The 14601-nt window shown below is 40.6% G+C and overlaps 1 pseudogene; it reads left to right on the top strand.

Annotated features, from left to right (window-relative positions):
• The first annotated feature begins 9469 nt into the window (after positions 1-9469).
• LOC133040036 (calmodulin-1-like) lies at positions 9470-10506 on the top strand (annotated as a pseudogene).
• The last annotated feature ends 4095 nt before the right edge of the window (positions 10507-14601 follow it).

Genomic DNA, 14601 nt, shown 5'->3' with positions numbered 1-14601 from the left:
ATATTGTGAGTTTAAATGACATGGGTTTCTTATTAAATATGCAGATTCTAATTCAGTAGGTCTTGCTGGGACCTGGGATCCTGCATTCTAATTGGCTACCAGGTCATAATGTTGTCAGATTTTGAATGGTTCAGAGTAGCAAGAAATAGAGATAGTCCTTGCATTGTGCTATGACAAGTGTGACAAGTGACCATATTTGGAGCTCCTATAGATTTGTTTGCATTCTACCTTCATAGAGCTTGTCCCAAATAATTCTTCCTCTTTCCCTAGACCACATTCCATATTCACAGAAGTGTCAGAGCAAGGGGAAAGAGAGCTGTGTAGGAAAAGTTTGTGCATGCTGAGTCACTCAGTCATGTCTGACTCTTTGTGACCCCATGGACTGTCAGGCTCCTCTGTTCATGGAGTTTTTCAGGCAAGAATACAGGACTGGGCTGCCATTTCCTAAACCAGAGAATATTCCAGACCCAGGGATTGAATCCATGTCTCTTGCATCTGCTGCACTGGCAGGTGGATTCTTTACCACTGCACCACCTGGGAAAAGTTTATTGATATAGAATATATAATATGTAAAACACATATCATAAAATGTGAATATATATTCACATAAAAATATACATGTACATGAAATATAATAAATGAAAGAATGTAAAAAATGTTTTAAAAATATAAAAATTTAAAGTCCAAATATTTAAAGTCCAAAAACGGAGAAATATTTTATTTTCTGAAACCCAGTTTCTTCCTATGGACAACTTTTTTTAGTATTTTCTTTATTTGTCTGTACCAGGTCTGTTCTGTGGCACACAGGATCTTCAGTCTTCGTTGCAGTGTGCAAGATCTTCCAGTTGCAGCGTGAGAACTTTTAGTTGTGACATGTGGTCTCGTTCCCTGACCAGGGTTCAGACCTGGGCCCCCTGGATTGGGAGTGTGGAGTCTTAGCCGTGGACCACCAGGGAAGTCCCTATGGACAAACACTTGAGACAGTAAAGAGACTTATGACTCATCTTGACTGTATCACCCTTGTCAACTCTAAGATGGTTACCTCCTCAATTACAATTTACACATAGTCACATGATCAGAAACATTTGGTTTGCAAGTAAGTGTTCAAATTCCTTCAGACTGTAAACAATCATGTCTTTCCATCTTCATATTCTTAATACTAAGCACATACTAGGTGCTCAAATATTTGTTGGGAAGAAAAAAGAATGTCTTTGGCATTTAAAAACACGACCTTTCATCATGTTATATTATGCAAAAGTGATAAGACGAACTCTACCTGCAAAGAATCACACTTGTGCCCTCCCCAGGCAGAAGAAAAGGTAGAAAGGGCAAAGTCATTAGCAGATAACAGATAAAAATCAGCGAGAGCTGAGGATTAATTGCACACACGGTGGGGGAGGGTGTGCTTAGAGCCTTCTGGTTGTCAAGCCTCTCCAGATCACTGGCTCAAATTTGGGCAGGAAGGCAGTTCCAAGGGCCACTTCAGGCCAGAGTGGGAAGAGAAAGGAATAACTTGGAGGTGGAGGAGGGGTGAGGGGACGTGTAGAAAAGACAAAGACACAGGAAGACTGTAGAGTGGGAGGGAAGTGAATGGAAGGAGCAAGGCGCCTTAGAGGACAATAAAGCAGAAAGATTCCTATTTCAGCCTGTTAGTTGGGCACCATCAAATCTTTGTCCCCAACCCATACTCTCCTGAACCCCACTTGTGTTGCTTTCTAGACATATCAACCCTGAGGACAATAGACTCTTCAAAGTTGACAAGCATAATACCAAATTCACCTTCCTCTGCTCTGACTCAGACCTGCATCTCTTATTGGGTTTGTTATACCTTTAATCTAAAAACTAAAGTCATCGTTGACTTATTTGCTTTCACCCTGCCACACAATCCTGCACTAGCTAGACAAGTTACATTTAACAGGCTAGGTGCACATTCTTCCACAAGACTATCCTTACTTTAGATGTCAGCTACATGTTCAGGGGTTACTATGTCACATGCTAAAGAAAGCTGAGCACTGAAGAATTGATGTTTTTGAGCTGTGGTGTTGGAGAAGACTCTTGAGAGTCCCTTGGACTGAAAATAGATCAAATCCTAAAGAAAATCAGTCCTGAATATTCATTGGAAGGACTGATGCTGAAGGTCCAATACTTTGGCCACCTGATGTGAAGAACTGACTCATTAAAAAAGACCCTGATGCTGGGAAAGATTGAAGGCAGGAGGAGAAGGAGATGACAGAGGATAAGATGGTAGGATGAAATCACTGACTCAATGGACATGAGTTTGAGTAAGCTCCAGGAGTTGGTGATGGACAGGGAAGCCTGGCGTGTTTCAGTCCATGGAGTCAAAAACAGTCAGACATGACTGAGCGACTGAACTGAACTGACTGATGTCACATGCACTTCTGACCAACTGGCTATAAATTGGTAGGTCTCCCATGACCTTTTCAGATTTGATCGTTTGCTAGAATGACCCTCAGGAAAGTGCTATGCTTCTGATTACAGTTCATGATAAGAAGATAAAAATCAGGACCAGCACAAAGAAGAACCACAGATGAAGACCCCAAATGTGAAGTTTCTGTGTCTTCAGGATGCCTCACCCTCCCAGTACATCAATGTGCATCACTAGCCATAAAACTCATGAAAGTCTCAGTGTCCAGAGTTTTTACTGGTATTAGGGTTTCTTTAGAGAGGCATGGTTGCTGGACTCCTTGGCCATGTGATTGAAATAACTCTAATCTCTCTTCCCCTCCCCAAAGTTCAGAGGTCTAGCATATATCACTTGGCTCAAAGCCTCAACCTCCAAACTGCATGATTGGTCCTTCTGGTGTGGCCAGTCCCTATCTTGAAACTTTCTAGGGGCTTACCATGAGTCACCTTATTAGCATAACTCAGTTGTGGTTCAAGGGCCCCACCGTGAAGAATAAAGACACTACTCTCACTTGGGAAATTCCAGACTTCAAGATTACCTGCAAGAAACTAGGGACAAAAACCAAATTCTTCGTTGTACAAGAGACCTCCGTGGTCAGCCCATCACTAAGCCATGCCGATTTCCATCCTACATATCTTTGCAATAGAGCTCCTTCATTCCATCCCTGCTCTTTTACGCCTTTGTAGGCTCTTATGTGGACTATAGCCATAGTCTACTAACTGGTCACCTTACTCTCTCACCAAGCCATCCTTTGCTCTACTATCAGAATTGTAATTATAAAAGGCCACTCAGATATGCAGATGACACCACCCTAATGGCAGAAAGTGAAGAGGAATTAAAGAGCCTCTGGATGAAGGTGAAAGAAGAGAGTGAAAAAGCTGGCTTAAAACTCAACACTCAAAAAACGAGGCTCATGGGATCTGGTCCCATCACTTTGTGGCAAATAGATGGGGAAACAATGGAAACAGTGACAACCTTTATTTTCTTGGGCTCTAAAATCACTGTGGATGGTGACTGCAGCAACAAAATTAAAAGGCCCTTGCTCCTTGAAAGAAAAGCTATGACAAACCTACTATTCAGTGTTCAGTGTTAGTCTCTCAGTTGTATCTGACTCTTTGCAACCCCATGGACTATAGCCCACCAGGCTCCTCCATGGGACTTTCCAGGCAAGAGTACTGGAGTGGGTTGCCATTTCCTTCTCCAGAGGATTTTCCCAACCTAGATAGCATATTAAAAAGCAGAGACTTTGCCAACGAAGGTCCGTGTAGTCAAAGCTCTGGCTTTTCCAGTAGTCATGTACGGATGTGAGAGTTGGACAATAAAGGAGGCTGATGGGGAATACATGCAAATCCATGGCTGATTCATGTCAATGTATGACAAAACCACTACAATATTGTAAAGCAATTAGCCTCCAACTAATAAAAATAAATGAAAAAAATAAATAAATAAAGGAGGCTGAGTGCCCAAGAATTTATGCTTTTGAATTTTGGTGCTGGAGAAGACTCTTGAGAGTCCCTTGGAAGATCAAAGCCGTCAATCCTAAAGGAAATCAACCCTGAATATTCATTGGAAGGACTGATGCTGAAGCTGAAGCTCCAATACTTTGACCACATGTTGCAAAGAGTCGACTCATTGGAAAAGACCTTGATGTTGGGAAAGATTGAGGGCAGGAGGAGAAAGGGGTGACAGAGGATGAGACGGTTGGATGGCATCATCAACTCAATGGACATGAGTTTGAGCAAACTCCAGGAGACAGTGAAGGACAGGGAAGCCTGGAGTGCTTCAGTCCATGGGGTCACAAAGAATTGGACATGACTGAGAAACTGAACAACAACAAACCTAGGAGATTAAATCAAGATGGTGGCATAGAAGGACGTGTGCTCATCTCTTCTTGTGAGAGCACAGAAAGTGCAACTAGCTATTGAACAATCATCCACAGAAGGATGCTGTAACCCACAAAAAAAGATACCCCACTTCCAAAGACAAAAGAGAAGCCACAACAAGATGGTAGAAGGGGTGAAATTATGATAAAATTAAATCCCATACCTGCTGTGTGGGCAACCCACAAACTGGAGAACAATAATACCTAAGAAGTTCTCCCACTGCTGTGAAGGTTCTGAGCTCTATCTCCAGCTTCCCAGCCTGACGATCCAGTAAGGGGACTATGAGTCTCCAGGGAATCTGACTTTGAAGGTCAGTGGGATTTGATTACAGGACTTCCACAGGACTGGCTGAAACAGAGACTCCACTCTTGGAGGGCACAAGCAAAATCTTGCGTGTACCAGGACCCAGGGGAAAGAAGAAGTGACCCTACAGAAGACTGAACCATACCTACCTGCTCGTGAAGGAGGGTCTCCTTTGCAGGCGTGGGTCAGCTGTGGCTCGCTGTGGGGATGGAGGCACTGGCAGCCACAGTCCTGGGGGTCACAAAGAAGGTGCACTTTGTCAAGTGAGTCCTCTTGAAGATTGCCGTTAACCCTTCCATAGAGCCTATAGACTCCAGGGATAGGTCACCTCAGGCCAAACAAGTAACAGGGAGGGAGTGCAGCCCCGTCCATCAGCAGATAATCAGATTCATTTTACTGAGCATGACCCTGCCCACCAGAACAAGACCCAGTTTTTTCCACCACCAATTCCTCCCATCAGCTTCATCCGCCAAAGGACAGACAGAAGAAGTAAGAAGAACTACAATCCCACAGCCTCCAGGATGAAAACCATAACCACAGAAAGTTAATCAAAATGAAAAGGCAGAGGATTATCTCCTAGGTGAAAGAACAAGATAAAACCCCAGACAAATAACTAAATTAGGTGGAGATAGGCAATCTTCCAGAAAAAGAATTCAAAATAATGATAGTGCAGATGATCCAGGATCTTGGGAAAAGAATGGAAATGATGCAAGAAATGTTTGACAAAGACTTAGAAGAACTAAGGAACAAACAAACAGAGATGAACAATACACTAGAAGGAATCAATAGAAGAATAACTTCCAGGGTAAGCGACCTGGAAGACAGAATGGTGGAAAACCACTCATAAAACAGAATGTAGAAAAAAGAATGAAAAAGATGAAGACAGCCTAAGAGTCCTCTGGGACAACATTAAACATATCAACATTCACTCTACAGGAGTCCGAGAAGAAGAGAAAAAGGACTCAAGAAAATATTTGAAGAGATAATAGCTGAAAACTTCCCTGACATGGGAAAAGAAATAATCAACCAAGTCTAGGAAGCACAGAGAGTCCTAGGCAGGATAACCCCAAGAAGGAACACATTGAGACACATAATAATCAGACTGACAAAAGTTAAAGATAAGACAAAAAGCAACAAGGAAAAAATGATAAATAACATACAAAGGAACTCCCATCAGATTATCAGCTGATTTCTCAACAGAAACTCTACAAACTAGAAGGGAATGGCACGATATATTTAAAGTGATGAAAAGGAAGAAACTGCAACCAAGTTTACTCTACCCAGCAAGACTCAGGTTCAGATTTGATGGAGAAATCAAAAGCTTTCCAGCAAGCAAAATTTAAGAGAATTCAGCACCACCAAACCATCTTTACAACAAATGTTAAAGGAACTTCTCTAGGCAGGAAACACAAGAGAAAGAAGAGACCTACAAAGAATTAACCCAAAATAATTAAGAAAATGGATCATACATATTAATAATTACCTTAATGTAAAAGGATTAAATGCATCAACCAAAAGACATAGACTGGCTAGGTGGATGAAAACATGTGCAGGTATACACTTCTACTTACCACATCACTCTACCTAACCCCCTAAATTGTGTGTAATTATTTTATAAAGTGAAAGTCGCTCAGTTGTATCTGACTCTTTGAGACCCCATGGACTATACAGTCCATGGAATTCTCTAGGCCAGAATACTGGAGTGGGTAACCTTTCCCTTCTCCAGGGGCTCTTCCCAACCTAGGGACTGAATCTAGGTCTCTGCACTGCAGGCGGATTATAATTGCAAGCCATAATGGAAACATGATTAGCCTGACAGTATACTGTAATTATCTTTTATCTTTTGTCTGGCTATTAACTGTGAAAACTTTTAATTTTGTGATTCAGTTTAGTTCAGTTCAGTTGCTCAGTCATGGCTGACTCTTTGCGACCCCATGAACTGCAGCACGCCAGGCTTTCCTGTCCATCACCAACTCCCAGAGCTTACTCAAACTCATGTCCAACGAGTTGGTGATGCCATCCAACCATTTCATCCTCTATTGTCCCTTTCTCCTCCTGCCTTCAATCTTTTCCAGCATCAGGGTCTTTTTCAATGAGTCAGCTCTTAGTATCAGGTGGCCAAAATATTGGAGCTTCAGCTTCAGCATCAGTCCTTCCAACGAATATTCGGGATTGATTCCCTTTAGGATAGACTGGTTGGATCTCCTTGCAGTCCAAGGGACTCTCAAGAGTCTTCTCCAACACCACAGTTCAAAAGCATCAATTCCTCGATGCTCAGCTTTCTTTATAGTCCAACTCTCACATCCATACATGACTACTGGAAAAACCATAGCTTTGACTAGACAAACCTTTGTTGGCAAAGTAACATCTCTGCTTTTTAATATGCTGTCTAGGTTGGTCAGAGCTTTTCTTCCAAGGAGCAAGCATCTTTTAATTTCATGGCTACAGTCACCATCTGCAGTGATTTTGGAGCCCCAAAAAATAAAGTCTGTCACTGTTTCCATTGTTTCCCCTTCTATTTGCCAGGAAGTGATGGGACTGGATGCCATGATCTTAGTTTTCTAAGTGTTGAGTTTAATTTTGTGACTATGTAACTAATACTCATTTTAATACCATTGTGTCATGATTGGTTAACAGAAAATAATTGACTTCTATATCACTAAAACAACCATTTAATGGAAAAACCTGTAAACACTTTTAAAAATCCAGATGCACAGTAGAATTATCTTGGAAATTTTTGAAAAATACAAATGCCAAGGTATTGTTTTATTTTCTCAAAAGCTCCAGAGGTAATTCTAATGAACAGTCATGTTTAAAAACAACTGGACTATATGATGACCTTTTACTTTTATCTAGTTTGTTTCATTTTTTTCTATTTTATATTCAATGCTCCCATTTCATTAAGTTTATGTTTTCCAATTTCTCCATCTTTTTTTGTTGTTGTTCTTTCTCAAGGCTTTATCAAGTGTAGTAGAAAAGCTTTTATATATGTATGTGTGTGTATATATATATATATATATAGTAAGTATAATATATATATATTTTAGAAAACTTATAAATTTTTACCTAGCTAAAAAATTTATGACATTTTGAGTCTACTTGTTTGACTTAATATAAGTGGAATACTAGATTTGTAATTTATAGTCACTCAAAACTTTGATATAGTTCCATTTATTTTGGCATCTAGTATTACTGCTAAAAGTCTAGAAAATGTATTATTTTAGTGATTTTTTAAAAAATATTTGAATGAGAAACTTCTAGGGCTTCCCTGATAGCTCAGTTGGTAAAGAATCTGCCTGCAGTGCACGAGATCCTGGTTCGATTCCTGGGTCAGGAAGATCTGCTGGAGAAGGGATAGGCTACCCACCCCAGTATTCTTGGGCTTCCCTTGTTGCTCAGCTGCTAAAGAATCCACCTGCAACGTGGAGACCTGGGTTCAATCCCTGGGTTGGGAAGGTCCCCTGAAGAAGGGAAAAAGGCCTACCCACTCCAGTATTCTGGCCTGGAGAGTTCCATGGACTCTATAGTCCATGGGACCACGAAGAGTCAGACATGACTGAACGACTTTCACTTTTACTTTCACAGTGTTATTAACTAAAGTACAGATTTTGTTCAAATTTCAGAAAATTTTATACTAGTGTCCATTCTCTTTTCATTTTTCTTCTGTTACAAATATTTTCTAATTTTCCTTGTTATGTCTCCTTAGAAACACCCATTATTTAAAAGTGGACATTTAATTTCCAAATACATGGGGTTTTTGGAGTATCTTTATATTAATTTCTCATTTTTTATATTAATCTCTCATTTAAATGTTTCTTTCTCTGCAATTGCTCTCTGTGGTTTTTCAGTCTTTTAACCTTCTTGAGGCTTTCAATAGCTCAATCAAAGATCTCTCTGGCTAAATCAAAGATTTCTGTGGCTAAACCAAAGATCTCACATTGCACTTGAAAATATGTGGTTTATTTTCAAGTATCTTTTGATATTGATTTCTAACATAATTACACAGTGATAAGAGAACAGACTGTATATACTTCTTTTATGTCTCTGGATATGTTTTGTGTCTCCTGGTTTATAGTCTATGGAAACTTGAATACATTTGTACCTTTTTGTTGTGTGAAAATTGTATAAATCTTAATTATGTTGAATTGGTTCATAGTGCTTTTCAGGTCTACTATATCCTTCTACTTTTCTGTCTATTCATTCTATTAATTTTTGAGGGTTTGATATTGAAACTCCAACTAAAAACCTTAATTTATCTACTTGAAATAATAGTTGTTATAGGGGAACTACATGCAACTTTGTTCTGTATTTTCCAAGTCTCCTGTAAATGTGTCACCATACTTTCATAATTTAAAAAATTTTAAAAAATTAATTAAAAAATAAAACCCCAATCTGATCACATTCATTTCTTGCACAAAATTTCTCAGTGGCTTCCAACTGCCTATAGCAGCATAGTCCAACAAAAATATAATGTGAGCTGAACACATAATTTTAAAGGTTCTAGAGTCTGAGTGGTGAAGAAGGCAATGGCACCCCACTCCAGTTCTCTTCCTTGGAAAATCCCATGGACGGAGGAACCTGGTGGGCTACAGTCCATGGGGTCGCTAAGAGTTGGACATGACTGAGCGACTTCACTTTCACTCTTCAATTTCATGCACTGGAGAAGGAAATGGCAACCCACTCCAGTGTTCTTGCCTGGAGAATCCCAGGGATGGGGGAGCCTGGTGGGCTGCCGTCTGTGGGGTCACACAGAGTCGGACACGGCTGAAGCGACTTAGCAGCAGCAGCAGCAGAGTCCGAGTGGACTGAGCGAGCTGAGTGGTTGTGTGGTTGCGTCCCGGAGATGGGTAGCGCTTGCAGCATGGCTGACCAACTGACTGAAGAGCAGACTGCAGAATTCAAAGAAGCTTTTTCACTATTTGACAAGGATGGTGATGGAACTATAACAACAAAGGAATTGGGGACTGTAATGAGGTCTCTTGGGCAGAATCCCACAGAGCAGAATTACGGGACATGATTAATGAAGCAGATGCTGATGGCAATGGCACAATTGACTTCCCGGAATTTCTGACAATGACGGCAAGAAAAATGAAAGACACAGACAGTGAAGAAGAAATTATAGAAGCATGCCGTGTGTTTGATAAGGATGGTAGTGGCTACATTAGTGCAGCAGAGCTCCGCCATGTGATGACAAACCTTGGAGAGAAGTTAACAGATGAAGAGGTTGATGAAAGGATCAGGGAAGCAGATATTGATGGAGATGGCCAAGTAAACTATGAAGAGTTCGTACAAATGATGACAGCAAAGTGAAGACGTTGTACAGAATGTGTTAAATTTCTTGCACAAAATTGTTTATTTGCCTTTTCTTTGTTTGTAACTTATTTGTAAAAGGTTTCCCTCTACTGTCAAAAAAAATGTGCATGTATAGTAATTAGGACTTCATTCCTCCAAGTTTTCTTCCCTTATCTTACTGTCATTGTCCTGAAACCTTATTTTAGAAAATTGATCAATTAACATGTTGCGTGTGGCTTACTCTGGATATATCTAAGCCCTTCTGCACATCTAAACTTAGATGGAGTTGGTCAAATGAGGGAACATCTGGGTTGTGCCTTTTTTTTTTTTTTTTTTTGAGTAATTTTCTTTAGGAATTTTCAGCATGTTGTTGTTGAAGTGTGGAGTTGTAACTCTGCATGGACTACGGACAGTCAACAATATGTACTTAAAAGTTGCATTATTGCAAAACAGGTGTTTTATCCAGGTACCCGTACACTATTTTTTTGTACTGCTGGTCCTATACCAGAAACACTTTCTTTTATTGTTAATTTGCTTTTTAAACTTTGTTTTAGCCACTTAAAGAAAATCTGCTTATGGCACAATTTGCCTCAAATCCATTCCAAGTTGTATATTTATTTTCCAATAAAAAAATTACAATTAAAAAAAAAATAAAGGTTCTAGTTGCCACATTTTTAAAAACTGAAAAGGAACAAGTGAAATTAATTTTAATAGTGTACTGTATTTAACCAACCCATCTAAAATATAATCACTTCAGCGTGTTACCTATGCATCTTTCTATTTTATACTATTTCCATTTTTAATTTACATAAATGAAGTAAAACAAAAAATTCTGCCCTTCGGTTGCATTGAACACATCTCATGTACTCAAGAGCCATACGGTTCATGGCTATCCTACTGGACTACTGCAAGGTTAGCTTCCTGCCTGTGATATAAAGTCCTTCACATGCTGCCTCCTGCCTGCATTTCATCCTGCTTCCTCCCATCCACCCCTCCTGCCGTCAGCTCAGATACTTTCTTCTCTGACCACATTGAAGCACTTCCCTCAAACAGTCCAAACTCTTTCCTACTTCACATCTTCACTCACACGCACTTAACGGTCTGCCTTAAAACCTGTCTCTCTCCTCTGCCAAGAAATGTCACATGTATTGTTGAATATTAAACCCCAACTTTGTCTCCTCTCTGAAGAATTCTCAGACCCTCCAGGCTGAGTAAGTCATGCTCACCGGTGAGCCTCGATGGTGCTTTAACACCTCTATTTGAGCAAACCATATTTTCTGCATCACAGATTGCAAGACATGATTTGACACATCAATTGACAACTAGGCAGACTACTTGAAAATCAGTTTTGTGATTATAGTATGTATCATGTTATGTCGAAATTGTGTTTGTACATGCCTGGGTGGCTAGCTCTTCAAGGACACAGATTGCTTCTCTTTACCTCTGCGTGCCCAGTTCTAGTCCAGTGCCTGCTGGCTGTTGGCTCCTTCTCCACTTATTAGATTAAGCGAACAGATCTCTAACCCTGGATACAGCAAATACTCCTGGGAGAGGAAATATACAGACCAGTTTGTTATATATACTGCAGTTTTCCCCCTTAATTTTCACTGTATTTTGCTTAATCAAAGCTCTCTTAGAACATTTGTTCCTCTTCAAGGTATACACAATCGATGACAATGAAAATTGTTACCAATTATACAAGAGTTTGTATTTTGACAGAGTTCAAAAACTCAAACTATTTAGATGAAATATGAGGACAGTATGAGAGGCATCTTCCAACTAATGGCTGATCAGGGAAGTTTTCTGAAGTCTCTGAAAACACACCTCATATAGGTACTGCTGGATTCAAGATTAAGTCATTTAAAATACATATATACCATGGTATAACTGCTTTTGAAGTTTGAAGGTTTCTTACAAAACTAAACAGTCTGAACATATACTCCAGTAATCACATTCCTTGCTATTTATCTAAAGTAATTTAAAACTTATCTCACACAAAAATCTGCTCACAGATCTTTGTTGCAGTTTTACAGAGAATTGGCAAAACTTGAAGACAACCAGGATGCCCTTCAGTAGGTGAATGAATAAATAAACTGTGGCACATACATACAATGGAATATTATTCAGCACTAACAAGAAATGAGCTATGAATCCACAAGAAGACATGGAGGGATATGAAAAACATATTATTAATGAAAGAAGACAATCTGAAAAGGCTATATACTCTCTGATCCCAAACACATAACATTCTGGAAAAGGCAGAACTATACAGACAGTAAAGAGTTCAGTGGTTGCCAGAGGTTGGGGGTTGGGAGCCGTGAATGGGCAGAACACATAGGATATTTTAGGCAGTGAAATTATTCTGCATAGTACTACAATGATGGGTGCATGTCCTTATGCATTTGTCAAAACCCATAGAATATACACCAAGAGTGAACGTGAATGTAAACTATGGATTTGGGGTTACAGGGATGAGTCAACTTAGGTTCTGTATTGTAACAAATGTGCCACTCTAAGGCAGGATGTTGATAGTGGGAGAGGTTATGCATGTATGAGGGCAAGGGATATGTGGGAACCCTTTGTACATTCTGCTCAGTTTTTCTGTGAACCTAAAACTGCTCTAAAAATTAAAGTCTGGGACTTCCTTAGTGGTCCAGTGGTTGGGACTCTGTGCTTCCAATGCAGGTAGCGTGAGTTCAACCCCTGGCCCAGGAATGAGGATTCCACATGTCTCATGGCAGGGCCAAAATAATAATAATAAAAGTAAAAGAAAGAAAAAAAAAATAAAGTGTGTTAAACAAACACTGTAAAATGAAGAAAATTCTGTACATGAGCTTCTCTGGTGCTTGAGGAAAAAGCAGCTTCTGCAATCCCCCAGGCTAAGCAGCCTCTCTGCATCTCTCACTGGGTAAGGTAGGTACTCAGTTTCACTGACCATCCCTACCACATTCATTTACTTCCTCATCTCCCCTCTAGACTGCAAGCCCCTTAAGGACACGGACTGTGTGTGATTGAGCATTGCATCCCCATTGCCTGGTACCTACTAGATGTTTAGTGTAAGTATGCTTATTCCCTGAATCAGAGTGTGGGCAGCTACAGAGCTGCCCTGAAACACACTTGACTGGATGCCTCACAGCACAGCCGTCTGGGAAAGAGTCCTCTGAATCAGTAACACTCTGTCCTGAGAAGATGGGGCAACTGCTTCTGGTGGTATTGTTTTGAGTTCTGCTTGAGATGCCACCTGAAACAGAGAGCTGCTATTTCTGAAAATATCTCAAAAAAAAAAAGAGAAAGTTAAAGCACCAGGTTGGCCTTCCTCTCTGGATGAGAAATACATTACACCAGCAAACGAAAAACTGACTAGGATCTGGCTGACCTAGTTTCAGGCCCAACTCTTTCCCTCACTGACTGTGTGGAGGTGGACACGTCTGTGAACTTGCTTCTTTGTAAACAGAATGAGCAAACACTTGGGTTGGACGAGCCAGAAGCTCTCTTTTAACTTTGCGATTTAGTACAGCCCAGCAGCAAATGAAATGCTTTTAGCCTTCATGGCCTATGTCTTCCCTGAAGCCATTTACCAGCTATTCCTGCTATGCTTCCATTCCTCTCCTTGTTAAAAACTGTTTATAATGATTTTTACTTCTTGTATAGTGCTCATATTCTCAGTTTGCCCTCACCCCCACCTCACCCTAGATTAAAGGACATTTTATACCCTTTTCTGCAGACTGCATCTTCTGTGGTTCACTTGCCTTTTGACTTTTGTTAGTGGAAAGCATTGGCGGAGATCAGGAGGGCAGGAGAAGGGAAAGGCCATGGCTCATCTAAGTGAGCTAAGTCGTTTCAGTTGTGTCCGACTTTTGTGACCCTCTGAACTGTAGAGTCCCAGGCTCCTCTGTCCATGGTATTCTCCAGGCAAGAACTGGAGTGGGTTGTCATGCCCTTCTCCAGGGGATCTTCCCAACCCAGGAATAGAATCCACATCTCTTATCTTGCAGGTGGATTCATTACCATTGAGCCACTGGGAAACGCAAAGACCAGGTATTTCTTCCCTATTTTTTCTCTGCTATATTAGTTTTCTAAGGATCTTAAAACAAATTGCCACAAACTGCATGGCTTAAAACATTGTAAATGTATTCCCCTCTCACAGTTCTGGAGGCCAGATGTCTGAAATCAAGGTGTCAGCAGGGTTGATTCTTTCTGAGGCTCTTGGGGAGAATGCCTTTCATGCATTTCTCCTCACTTCTGGTGGTTCCTGGCAATCTTTGGTGTTCATTTCTTGGCTTTTTGATGCATCACTCCACTCTCCACCTCCATTTTCCCAAGGTTCTTTCCTTTGTGTGTTTCTGTGTTTCAAGTCTCCCTCTCTAATCTTTAACAGGACATTGGTCATTGGTGTCTACCTAAATCCAAAATGATCTTTTCTTGAGATATTTGAAAACATTTGCCAAGACCCTATTTCCAAACAGTCACGTTTTTAGGTGCCAAGGATTATTGCTATTTAGTCCCTAAGTCATATTCGACTTTTTTGTGACCCCGTGGACTGCAGCCCACCAGGCCCCTCTGCCCATGGGATTTCCCAGGCAAGAGTACTGGAATGAGTTGCCATTTCCTCCACCAGGGGATCTACCCAACCCAGGGATCGAACCCCTGTCTCCTGCATTGGCAGGCAGATTCTTTACCACTGAGCCACCAGGGAAA

This window comes from Dama dama, chromosome 20, assembly GCF_033118175.1.
Source record: "Dama dama isolate Ldn47 chromosome 20, ASM3311817v1, whole genome shotgun sequence".
Taxonomy (NCBI): domain Eukaryota; kingdom Metazoa; phylum Chordata; class Mammalia; order Artiodactyla; family Cervidae; genus Dama; species Dama dama.
Note: the sequence above shows the minus strand (reverse complement) of the source record. Positions and strands in the feature narration are given on the sequence as shown.